We start from the raw sequence: 14447 nt of genomic DNA on the forward strand, positions 1-14447 counted from the left end.
CTCCACCTGAAAACCGGGTGGCAAGGCCGGGAGGGTGAACCTCTTGTGTGATACCCAGGAGGCGTACCTCAGTTCGACAGGCACTGAGCCAGTTCTCAGCCCCGTACCTGTTGGACTGAGTGTCAAGAACGGGTCCTTGAAAAGTACTCTACACAGTCTCTAAGCAACCGAAGCAGCAAATAAGCTCATCCCCAATATAATCGGGGTAGAGATTTAATTGCCGCCCACCACAGCAATATGTCAGTCACTCAGCCTGACAGTTGCGAGTGCCTGTCGGACTGAGGTACGCCGTCTGGATATCAGAGACACAATTGACTACTTGGAAGATAACATTCGATACACTATTGCTAAAAATACAACTTAATTTAAATTTACAGCTGGAAAAATTAAGCTTAATTTAATACGTAAATTAAGTCGTGGGGGTCATATGTCCGAAATTGTATTTGAATTATAAGATCATCAAATTAATCTTTGGGATAAACCATATATTCGTATCAGAAAAATATTTTTCTATTTTAGTTTAGTGTCTGGCTCGTCAATATAAAAAATAATCTAATAAGGTTCAATCGCGCGAACGAAGTTTAAACGTCCATTTCGTGAATTACTTCATTCATCAAATGCATCTCTCAGTAAATTGATCTATCGCGCGCCGTACTGCATGAAGCTCCGTCCTGCTGAAATCACATGATGGATTGTTAAACCAATGTGAACGCAAAATAACTGATAGCTGCCAAATCTGCAATCAAAGAAAATAGAATTGTCAATTTAAAGTTCGTTGCCTCTAAAAATTACTCTACATAATGGAAGTGTGTTAGAAATCAGCACTGAATACATCGAGATGTTGAAGCGTATGAACAAAAACAGACAAATGAACGAAGGTTTTTTTTAATAAGATTATGAATCTTCATATATCTACTTTTCTTTTTCAAAATCATTCACATACATAAATCAGTAAATATGGACTTGTTGTTCAATATAAAAAGTAAATATCTTTGATAATTTCGAGAATACGTATTTCTTTTTCATACACTATCGCACGCACACGCACACACATACGCACACACATATATACACACATACATACATAAATATATATGTTTATTTATATAACTTGGCTTGTCTATAGCTACCTTAACAGTCAACAGTGATTGAAGGCTCACGGTTCTTTTCACACACACACACACACACACACACACACACACACACACACACACACACACACACACACACACACACACACACACACACACACACACACACACACACAGAACTTGTGTATAGCTACTTTCACAGTGAACGGAAATTGAAGGCCTTGAAGGCCTAGGTTTCGAGCAGGGAGGTCGATTCGATACCTAAAGCCACACTGATGAGTCCTTAAATTTGGAAACACGTTTCTGTCGATGTTACTATTTATATAACGGTGTAAGATGCTTGACATCAGGTTGACGGGATCTAATGTCCAGGTTACGAATCTTTGCTAAAAAGAATAGACAATCTACTAAATAGAATTTGTTTTCAATGCGATTTAAATAGTGCGATTTAAATAGTGCGATTAATCCAAAGGAAAGTGTTTTCTATTTTATTCTTTCGACACCAACGTCTCACCCGGTATGCAAGACCGAACACCTGAAACTTTAAAAACACTTTGTCGCCCAATACATCCAATAACGTTTAGACTTCAAAGAATCAACAAAACAAAACAAAACAAAACTAATAGAACCATCTCCCCCAAAAAACAACAAACAAACAAAAAAAAAACAAACGACAACAACAAACAAATAAATTAAAACGAACGTACAATTCGTTCAGTTCGTAATGTTTCATGAGTAAATACCTCTTAAAATGTTTTCTTTACGAGATGAGCTATCGTTTTTCTAATGCCCATCTTACATTAATTGCCTTCCGAGTCTTACTTGTAATGATGTTCATCTGATTCTATAGTCGGGCAGACCGGTATACCAATGAAGATAAAAACGATACCGACTTAATTTATGTCTTATACTAGAAGAGCGCCCGGCGTTGCCCGGTTGTAAAATACGCTTAAATATGATATTTGTATTTATACAGATTTCGTATTTATTATAAAGTCAATTCTCTGTTGATTATTATATTGCGCCTAACATATAGTCTAGTGCTCCTCCCGGCATTGCCCAGTCGTAAAATACGCTTAAATGCAATGTTTTGATTAATTTATCAATATTATAAAGCCAATAATATATTGATTATTATAGTGTATATAAGTGATTTCAAAAGTAAAAAAAAAACAACAAAAAACATTAATTGGGTACCATCAATTAGAATCGAAACCAAAGCATTTAGCGCTCCAATTCTAGTCGTCACAGTTTAGGCTATCGTCAGATGGATGAAAATGGTTCAAAATGAACCGACTTTAACGTTTAAATGTATATTTACGCATGCGTACAAGGGCAATTTAAATAAACTTACGTCTACCAAGTTCAATGTATTTTCAATTTCAACCCCTTAGCAGCTATTTTTACCAGCTGAAAACTCATAAAATCGGTCCACAAAAAATGCAATCATTTGACCCGCCCCGCGTAGCTCTCCGAACGTGTGTCTCGGAGGAAATGCACTTTGAAAAAATGGAGACAGACAGATATAGTGCGTTTTATGAATTAGAGATTAGATATTTAATTACTGAGTACCCATTATCCTAACTAGACGCTCCTTTTGGCTGAACTATTTTCAAAGGGAAGATTTTAGATTCACTATTTCTTCAGACTTTTTTCTGTAAGAATTACAGCAACTGAAACCGAACTTAAAATCATTCATGTGCCACACCCTTATATTAACCAATAAAATAACCCCAACTTCTGTCACATCGTTGCAATGTTTTACCATTGTTTTACAGGTAATTTAATGAAATAGCACTTGTGCCCACTCAACGTATATAACACCGCTGGTTTAATTCTAGGTCTTGTTTGATTTGTCTGTTTACTGTAGAAAGTATTGCTTTGCTAATTCTACCTATTTCTGGTTTAGTTGGGTTGTTTTATTGTAAATCCTAATGTGTTGTCTTCTAACAATGCCATCATTTCTCTTCAAATTATGGTGACGATGATGAGGATATAAATTAGTTCACATATGTTGTACAATACTCGTATAAAGAAGGTTAAATTATTTTATATATGTCCTAGGGAAAGTGCAATTATTTCATATATGTACTGTAAATTACCGGTCATAGGAAAGGTACAATTACTTCATATATGTGTTGTCTAAGACACGTCCTAGGGTAGGTAAATTATTCTTGAACTTCCTATTCATGGAAGACGGAGCTCCTTGTCACTCTGCTAGGGCGACACAACATTGGTTGAGCCAAAATGGGATGAATAAACTTTCATGGCCAAGACAATCCCCGGATATTAACCAAATTGAAAACTTTTGGGGTATATTAGACCAGAAGCTTTGCAAAAAAAAAGGGGGCCATCTTCTAAGTTTAAACTTTTAGCATTATTGCGTCAGACATGGCCAGAAATTCCTCAAGATGATATTCGTCACCTGATCAGTGCCATGCATAGAAGAACCCTAGCATAAAAAAAAACAGCAAAGGGAATGCCAACAAGTAATAGTTATCATATTTGTTACCATTTATTTTTGATTCTGTTCTATAAATTAGGTTTCTTGAAAATAAGCTGTGTCTATGGGTACCAATACTTTTCTTTCATGTATATATATATATATATATATATATATATATATATATATATATATATATATGTGTGTGTGTGTGTGTGTGTGTGTACATAGAATATGAAGAAATAAGAAAACGACAATATAGTATTTTGAAGCCTAATCTAGACATTGGCCAAGTAATAGCTCGGCTCCTTGGTATTGTGTAACAACGACATTTATTTCTTCTTTCTCCCGGCAAGCTTGACTTCGCGTTGCCACTGTAACGTCTCTCATGTGATCGTCTCCTCTAATGTGCTTTCTCATCTTTTTATAATCTTTTTCCTTACAGTGACATCAATTAGTATGCATATGCGCTGTTACAAACAGATCATAGCTAGATTAGGAGCGGAATAATATCTAACGAACTGCAAGCACTTGTGCCCCCACGACGTGAACACCCTCAACAGACCCGACAGGCTGCAAAATCCCACCCCACACTGTAGAGATCCCTAGATGTAAACGATCTTTCTACTCCAGTAGTTTCTTCCCCAGAACCGCTAGACTTTGGAATTCCATTCCAGGTCCCTGCTTCCCCAACTGTAATGACGTGCAGAAGTTCAAGTTCCACGTGGACAGATATCTTGCTGCCCAAATCCGTACATAGTGCCCCAGTAGTTGTTGCCCCTGATAGTAGCCCCCTACACGAAAGTGGCAATGTGCCTTGTTTGGGGTGAAAATGTAAAAAAAAAAAAAAAAAAAAAATTGTACATGAGAGAAAAAAAGTGTAATATATTGAAACTGTTGGAGGAGGGAAATTGGAAAACTACAGTGATCTATGTGATATCAATATTAGATATATTCCTCCTCTATTGTATAGATCATTGTAGTTTTCCATTTTCCTTCCCTCAACATATTCAATATATTACCCTTTTCCTCTCACACACAATTACTTCGCTTCTTACGTAGCTACTGCTAGACGTCGAATCCTTAATATGTCACCTAGCATAGTAATCTCCCCCAGTTGCAATGCACTTGTTGTACGGTTCTAATAAATTCTGGAAGGTTCCGTGGAAATCCTCTTGCGTGGGCCAATGACCCCCATCACAGTCTCTTCATCTCATCAAGTGTCTTATAACGACAGCTTAGGGAATAAAAAAAGTCACAGGGAGCAAGGTATGGACTATAGGGAGGGTGGGGAATTGTCTTGATGTCCATCTTGATCAAATAGTCTGTGACAAGGATGGAGTTGTGGACTGACGCATTTGTGCAAATCTTCCGCATCTTCACTTCCTCGCGAATAATTGTGTGTACAGTCCCCACACTGACATCAAACTGTGTACTTAGTCAACGACGGTCCTTATCCATGAAATTCTTTATTTAATTAATCAGCTCTCGTGTTCTTACGCCCTTACTCCTTCCACAACTCTCATTATTCCTCACAGACTCCCTGCCTTCCTTGATTCTCTTATGCCACTCCAAAACTAATGCTCGATTCGTGCAAAAGGGCTCAAAAAGGATTCTGAAGCATTCTATACGTTTCTGTGGCATACGTTCCCAGGTTGCATTTTTGAAATTCATCGGCTATGACAATTAGGCTTTAGTAAAGTGTATTCCACTTCTTGCTGTAGCTGTTCATTTCATAAGATGTATAGCAATAACATACTGAATTTTCAAGAGTCTATGACAATTTTAAATGCCTGTACAAAAAATGTCTGGAAACTTATTGAAGACACCTCGCACACAGGGAATACTTCATACGCTATGTAGAAATAATATCCGGTTAAAACTATGGCCCATCCTTACGTTGTCAGACGGAGGTACGTCGTCTCACGACTCACTTTTGTTCTTGTCTCTAAGAATATTGAATAAATGGTATGAATTTAATTAAACATTCGATACTTGTCAGATTTCTGGTACCTCAAACAAATTAACACATTAATCTGTTTACTTAAAATGGACACTCAGCAAGCACTGTGTGTAAGGGGAATAGACAGAGGAGGCACTCTAAATAAAACGGTTGAATAAAGAAAGAAATGGAATTAAGAAATGATGCTGATAGGAATTATGACATGTTTATCTAATAAAATCTCCTTGTGATATGATCGCCTGTGCAAACATTGCGTATCGATAATAGCCTCATACGATATCCATGTTTTTCTCATTTTATCGCATATCTCTGCGGGCTTGTTTTCTTTTCTCACCACGTCTATTTGGTCAAGGTGCGAATTGACATTCAAATGTCATGTTTTAAGCCGATAAAAAGCCTATAAAAAGCCCAATCGCAAAAAAAAAAGCAAAACGAAAGACACACAAAAAAAAATATATACAAAAAACGGAAGCCATGTTAGCTAATCAAATAGGAGAAGTCGATGAAATGGAAATTCTCGTCTGATATAAAAATACTCAACATACGATAATCGTTTATTTTTGGCCTGAAAAAATTTGGCATATAATGACTGACAGGAATTGTTACCTACACTGATAATTACGTAAGCATGAAACACTAGTGTCTATAGGTAAAAATAAATAATTATTATTTAATTATAATGTCTAGGCAATGTTCACGATTTCTGCTCGTGCGCACACTCCAGATTGTCATTGTACTCGTTCGAATTCGACGTTTGATAGTTCTTAATTCCCTTCATTCCCGTGACAATTGTTTACTGGCCCTGAGATATGGGATCGGTAAATGAAGCAAAAGGTGGCTTCGTGGCTGGGTTTGAATCTCATGATCGACAAGAATATTACCCTACACTGATGATTGCGTAAGCATGAAACACTAGTGTCTGTAGGTAAAAATGAATAATTATATATATATATATATATATATATATATATATATATATATATATATATATATATACAACGATGTAATATGTAAAATTAACAAAAATAAAAACAACCCACGATAAACCATTTCAAGCGTGCCGCCATTTTGTTTAAGCTATCACATTTCTACTATCGTATCGAGTTGAATTCATTAAGATTTATTTTTTGTTAAAAAAAATGATACTTGTAAAGATAGATACGACAAATTGATTTTCCAAAATATGTCATTTTAGTAAAAACAATATTATGTACTTAATTGTCGTGTCGAAAATAGTAACATATCTAAAAATTACGAAAGTTCATCGAGTAGAACAACCGATATTGTGTTTATGGAAAATTATAGAAAAATGAAAAGTTTGGAGATTACGAATTTATTATAACGAAAAAAAAGTTGCGTTTCAGCAAACTACGGCATCACCAAATGGTTTTAGATAATATATTAATATCTGTATATTTTACATAATATGATATTAATATCTGTATATTTTACATAATATGATATAAATATCTATATATTTTACATAATATGATATTAATATTTATATATTTTACATAATATGATATTAATATCTGTATATTTTACATAATATGATATAAATATCTATATATTTTACATAATATGATATTAATATTTATATATTTTACATAATATGATATTAATATCTATATATTTTACATAATATGATATTAATATTTATATATTTTACACAATATGATATCAGTATCTGTATATTTATTTCTTACTTGCTGGTATAATACAAGGGTCGTTTCAAAGGAAATGCCTACTATTTTATTCCGCCCGAATGGATCAGAAGAGATTGCTATGATAACTGAACTCATGCATTCATAATCTGAAAGTTCCATCTCTCTGTTTCAGATATTGACAGTGCAAGATTTTAAAACAGCACCCCTCTGTCATGGACATACGTCAGAAGCAGAGATGTGTTATTACATTTTGTCATGCATAAATATTGAACCAATCAACATTCATCGGCGTCTGTTGAATGTTAAGAAAGCTGATGCAATTAATGTCAGCACAGTTAGGAGATGGATTTGTCGATTTCAGAGTGACGACATATTTGAATGACAAAGCGTACTCTGGACTTTTACGATGGAAGCATCAAAAGAGGCTGGCAAAAGTGCATTGAGAATGGTGGTGATTGCGTAGAAAAATAAATTCTGGAGCACAAAATCTTAGCCAAGCTTATTTTGGTGGTACCACTCCCGTTTTCGTAACTCTTCAATGTATTTTGAATTAAAAAATAGGAGGCTTTACTTTTAGAATGATAACCGTAAGCTTGTAGTCGAAGCTTAGAATTTCTATGTGCGTTCTTTTATTTGTACAGTTTATTTTGTATTTGGATATTTCTCATTTTGCTTTAACCGCAAAAGCCATGTTCAGCGCTGCCTCACGTATTTGATCAGATTGAATGCATGTTTGACGATTCGTCCGGAAAATGACTTACAGCCTCAACAACATGACGTTTAGAAAATGTTTTCTTTACTTTCTAAGTTGCAAAACTGTCGGAACACATTTCACACATTTCTTCTCATGTCACCGAATCAACCAATCAGATGTCTACGCTCTTATCAGGTGATGAATGAACGTAGGCGTCAAACCCTGTCAACCATACCTAAACGAACACCACATAGGACAGAATTATGTTGTTACACCAAGTCTTCTTAAGCGACGTTGAATCACTATTTTAGAAGATCATGTGCACCCCATCTGAACAACAACAACAACAACAACAACAACAACACCACCACCACCACCACCACCACCACCACCACCACCACCACCACTGCAAACATTAACGTCGTATTGTTCGGATTATTCGAACTACCGTTCTCATCTTGGCTAAACGTTTCAACCGATGTAACCACCGACCTTTTTCAGGTGTATCTCATTAAACTCGGGAATCTCTACACGGAATTTCAAACGGAACCTTTTTTGCGAATTACTTAATTACTTCTAGACGGTCATAACATAATCACTTTGACACACCAGTTCTCGTTAGATTATCGAAGTTAAGTAACGTTAAGCATGGTCATTACTAGATGAGTGATCAAATTGAGAATACCAGATGGGTGATCAATTTGCGTATACCAGGTGCCGTATGTAAAGTCCCGCCGACACTAGCCTGCAAGAATTGACAGACCTTACATGGCTCTATTATGTTTGTAAATTCTTTATCTGAAGGAAGGCTGAGTTTCACTTTCATTTTATGAACAAATCACATCGACGCCACACGTAATCCAGAATGTCTTGATAGGTTGTCTATCCTAAAATTAGTCCCCCCCTTAACTCACACCGATTAATTGATTTTTATGAGATGACATGAAAACAGCTGTTTTGCAATGTCCATAAATATTGATTTGTTACTTATCATAAAATATTTTTAGCAGATATAAGAACAGCAGTTTTCAAAATCAATATAAGACACATTCAGTGTCTTCAACTTTTATGGCTTCATTATGTTCATAAATTCTTTATATGAAAACAGTTGAGTTAAATTCTGTAACACAAAAGGGAAGCGGGACAACTAGAAAGCAAAATGACTCAGTAATACGTCGCAACAGTCGCCAAGGATTCTCTTACAACCGTCTCCAGTGTCTGCCTGCGTTTTCCCCCTCGCCTCCCAGTGTACTTTCATGCAGTCAATAAGCGAGGTTTTGCACACGAGCAGCGAGATTTTGCGTCACTTTGCGAGATCACTAGTTATAAAATTGTGGGCCCGTCATCTTCATTCTTTCTCTGTCTCCCTCCTGGCAGCTTAATTTCACATGACGCACTGCGCGGAAGCTTTAACAGTAAGCCATTTTCTTTGGTGTCTACAATTTTTCCTACACATTTTAATTTCATAAAAAAAGCCACGTTTACGCGTTGCGTAATTCAGGGCATATCCTGAAGGGTCATTTATTTTAAAACCAATTGTTCGTCCCTCGATTCACAGCGATTAATTGATTTTTATCAGATGCAATAAGAACTGCGGTTTTATAACGTCTATAAAAAAACATACACACACATTCACATCTACCATTAGACACTCTGGCATCCATAATGGACACACGCACCACGTTCGACGCGCATGCGCACCCATCGACAATGAATAACTATGTTCTTTTTATCCTTAACCATTAAACTAATTGGGATGAAACGCGCAGAGCGATAGACCGAAAAAAGATCTCCAAAAGGTACACGGCGAAATATATTGATTATTGATAAGAAGCGCTCGACCAAATCGATTCAGATCAGTTTCAAAAAGAGACCGGACAAGAATTTTATTGATTTAATTGGGAGAAGTTCAACTGTTCAAATCGACAGGAAATCGTCCGATCGATAAGTTGTTTGACATATTCGATTTAAAAGTTCGTTCTTTAATCTGTGTTTTTTCATTTGCTTTCTTTATGTTATATCAATTTGCATTCTATCTATCTATCTATCTATCTATCTATCTATCTATCTATCCCCTACAAAACTGCATTGCTATAGCCTTCAAACAAAACTCCTTTCACACTATGCACAATGTTTCAAGCAAACTACAACATCAATGTATTTTTTTACTTGAAAATAGTTTTATTTATATTTTTTGGATTCTTTCAGTTGTGTGATACTATGAAGGTGACCCATGAGTCACTAAGTGCTGAAGGAGAACAATAGATAGAAAGTAGCAAACAATGAATCTGTAGGTATTTTAGATCAAGCCTGCAGATCTGAAAATGACAATAGAAACCCACAGAACAGATAAAACGGGGAAGGACAGCTTCCGGTAGCTGGGGTGGGGCGACTTCAGGTACGACACAGAGAGTTAGTTGACAATTAGATGCCCTTCGCGGTGGATGGGAGTTGATAACGAAAACAGTTGGACAGTTTTTAGAGTTGACTACGAAATAGAAATAGAGACGAATTGCGACTGACAGACGAACGTAACATCGATAGAACGTGGAGAAGACACAGGCACCCCCCACACAAGTCCAATCGTCAATTATATGTGAAACATTGGCGTTTGTGTTTTTTCTTTCTTTGTTCAACGACTTATTATATTTCTACTTTGTGAAACCACGTCTTTTCCCGTCGACATTCGCCAGCGAGAAAATGACGATCCGGCCATAAGAGGAATAGTCGAACGAAAAGTCCACGGCAGACAACGTTGGGAGTCGGCGATCTGTCGTGCCCTCACAGGTCTGGTCACAGTTTTAATTATAAAGGATGGCCCACTTAAATATAGCCCGATCGCTTTAATCTTTCTCTTAACGACCAACTGACATCAAAAGACAAAATGCGATTGTTTTTCCAACAAGATGGCGCTACATGCCACACGCCTCACAGATCACTGACACGAGTTCATGACGTCTTTACGGAAGAGAGAACAATAAGCAAAGGGTTATGGCTACCACGTTCCCCGGACTTGTCATCATGTGATTTTTTATCGTTGGGGGACTTTAAAACAAAAGGTTTATGCAAAAAAAAGGAGAACATTACCAAAGCTATCAGGAGATTCACCAGAGAAGATCTACAGGCATTATCTGCACACGTTGTTAAATAGATGTCAACGGGTGGCACCTCCAGCATCTTCTATAACAACACTACAGGTAATTTAAACAATAGAATAATGTTTCTCCTCTCTACTACATTTTTATGGACTACTTTTAAGTATTATTACGATTCTTTGGCCTATTTTTCCTGTAATGACTGTTATTTTCATAAAGTTTTGGTCGACGTAACCTCCGACCTTCTTCAAGTGTATGTTGTCTAACTCGGGATTGTTTGTGTCGAACTCGGGGAATTTGTAAGGAACTTCGAACGGAACCCTTTATTTACTTCACGGGATTAGCATGGTCTCGTCCCGTGCGTTTTTATCATCATTTTTATAATACAGCAAAAAATAATTGTAGTTTGCTATCGGTACTCAAAGTTTTTTTATGATTTTGCAAAACTTTTGTCCACAGCTGTAGATACGTACTTGAAATCCATGATTTTAGATCTATATGAATACTTTTGGAAATTGGCAAAGTTCTGTCTCAAGAATGAAGGATTATTTCCTGCATTGAAACAGATGTTTTAAATTGATCTCCGTTTCCGTCTCTGCCTGCAGACATTGATCACGTGATGATCATTTCCTTTTCCCATATATTCTTTCCAACGTCGATTTCTGAAATGACATATCTCATGAGCAGAAAGGAAGACTTCGTTTTTCTAATTGTAAACATCTCCAAGAATTAATTGAATGACATTTGCATCAGTGAAACCTCAAAATCAATTAGCTGTAATTGAATCGCATCACAAGAGACATTTTTTTTTTTTGCATCAAGTTGTTGATTCAGAATAATAGTGTGTGAAATTGTAAGATACGCTTTTATAAATGAATCACTATTTACTAAGATTAAAAGCCACTCGAGAATAAGGGTTAATGAGATCAGTGATGAATAATGTTTTTTTTTACACGGTGGTCACTACTTATCAAGGCCCGGAAGCCACTCAAGGATAAGGGTTATTGCAAGTACAGTACGTTAGTGTGGAGATTTAATGAAGTGTTTACTTAAGAGGGCGATTCATTAGGAATTTGTTAACGTTGGACGTGAAGACATCCAAGTTGTAGTCAGGTGGGAAGCAGGCAGACGGAACAGAGTTCTACGGGCGTGCAGTTCTAAGAAAGAAGCTTTGTTCATGGAATCTACGTCTTGATTTAGGCACAGATAAAGAGTGGGGGTAAAATTTTCACAGTGGATTCAGCTAGACGGGTGTTTTTCGTGAAGGATTGGCGAGGGGGCAGAGATTGGAGTTCAGACGAGCACCTGCCATGGAAATAATGATAAAACAAGGATAGGCTCGCAACGTCTCTTTTGTGGGAGAGAGGTTGCAGGGTAGAGAAAAGGGCACCCCCCACTAAGCCACGAAGTCTATTTTGTACTCTGTCAAGGCAGGATAGGCTGTTTTAGCAGTTCCTGCCCAGATATGGCAGCAGTATTCCATCCTTGGACGTACTTATAATTACGATAATATTATGAGTGGGTCGAAAACGATGAAATGAATAAGATTTGATAACTTGGACGGCTGGAAATGTGTTGACATTGGACTTTAGAACGACCACGTTGTAGTTCGCAGGGAGACAGCCTCGTCGAAATGTGTTCTACAGGTGGGAAGTTACTGGAAAGAAATTCTTTTCATGAAAATTTTGTTTTGTTTTAGGTAAATGTCGGAAGAAATGGACATTCTTTTTAGCGGTGGTTGCAGTGGGGTTTGTTTTAACTGTTTTACGGCATGTCAACCCAACTTTTATTAAGTGGTTGCATTTCGGCGTTGCATATCATTAACTATACATCCTTTCACGGTTATGAATGCCAGATACTATTTACGCCAGGGCTAAATCTTTTAAAATAGGCAATTGATTATAATGGTAGTTGAATTCGACATCCACGATTCTTTCAACATCAGTATCTATAAGGCCATCATCATCATCATTTTGTATGGAAACAAAGATTCTTTTGTCAGCATTAGTGTCTTTGATATTTTTCTAGTCATATGTTTTCTAGAAAGATATCGGATGCTTATGGGAGAGACCACATGAAGGTTACGCTAAGTGAAAGTGAGTTTATGGAACGAACTGGATTCGAACTTGGAACACCCAGGTTGTTAGTTCGTGTCGTTAACAATTTAGTAACATTTACTTCCCATCCACAAGGCAAATCTTATTATTATTATAAATTTTCCTAATGTCTGTGGTGTGTGTGTGTGTGTGTGTGTGTGTGACACGGTTTATCTCAGCCTACAGGCAATCCATCTAGGCAAGTAAGGTACCGAAATGAAGCTTATGATCCAGCGGATGTTTTAGTGATATTTATATACGTTTGGTGTATGGAAATGCAAAAAAAAAAAAAAAAAAAAAAATGCAAAAAAAAACAAAAAAACAACGATTTACTAAACAACGTTTTATTTACTGCATATTTTTTCGGTATTCACCGGAAGTTATTATCTCCCTTAGTAAGTTCGATTTACTATGTGTGTGTGTGTGTGTATGTGTGTGTGTGTGTGTGAATGTGACGCGAGTTATTTAAGGCTACCGGCAATCCACCTAGGCAAGTAACGTACCGAAATGAAGCTTATGACCCAGCGGATGTTTTAGTGATATTTATACCCATGTTTCGTGTATGGAAATGCAAAAAAAAAAAAAAAAATAAAAAAAAAAAAAAAAAATGAAATAATAAAAAAAAAAAAAAAAAAAAAATAAATAAATAAAATAACGATTTACTGAACAAACTTTTATTTACTGGATATTTTTCCGGTACAAGCACTCAAGTTCAACTTGGGTTCTTGCTATACATTAAATAGAGTTATCACTTTGTACAATGAATTAGGTTTATTCTTGAAAAAATGATGAATGAAAACGGAAGATCTAAACTTCGTTTTGCAATATACATCGGATGTTTGGTTAAGTATTTCTGCTTTTCGGCATGCCCCCCCCCTTTTTTTTTTACTTATATTCACTCCGAAAATTTGAAACAGAGATGTAAAAGGTTACTGCGAACTTAGGATTATGCCAATATTTTTTATATATTCCCCCCTCCCAAAATCTAAAAATTTACAAAAAAATCAAGGACATCTTTCTGCGACACATCTAATATGAATTATTTTCATCGGTGCAATGACATTTGGTTTAATAAATAAGGAGAGTAGAAACTGGGTTTACTTTCGGCCACCAGAAGAGTATAACTTACAACTAAATGTTTAAAATACACATTATCCGTTATGCCACGACCCCTTGCATATTTAATGCTGAAATACAATTTGCATTGTAAGTTACAATCTTTGATGCATTTTAGTAAGACATTAACAGCAAGAACTCTTCTTTTCTACCAACTGCAAATAATGATCTTTTCGTCCTTTGCGTACCTTGCGCCAGGTAGAATATATTAAGAATTAAGTTTCTTTCTAAGAATTTCCCGTATTTAGAATTGTTTTCTTGCAGTCTACAACACGGTTGTCA

The 14447-nt window shown here is 36.2% G+C and overlaps 1 protein-coding gene across 2 annotated transcripts in view; it reads right to left on the reverse strand.

The window, feature by feature from the left end:
* LOC145278837 (uncharacterized) overlaps window positions 1-14447 on the reverse strand; it is a 331556-nt gene that overhangs the window by 273349 nt on the left and 43760 nt on the right. The gene's annotated exons all lie outside the window — the stretch shown is intronic.

Source organism: Euprymna scolopes, chromosome 1, assembly GCF_053919585.1.
Source record: "Euprymna scolopes isolate OS-2025 chromosome 1, ASM5391958v1, whole genome shotgun sequence".
In the NCBI taxonomy this organism is placed as follows: domain Eukaryota; kingdom Metazoa; phylum Mollusca; class Cephalopoda; order Sepiida; family Sepiolidae; genus Euprymna; species Euprymna scolopes.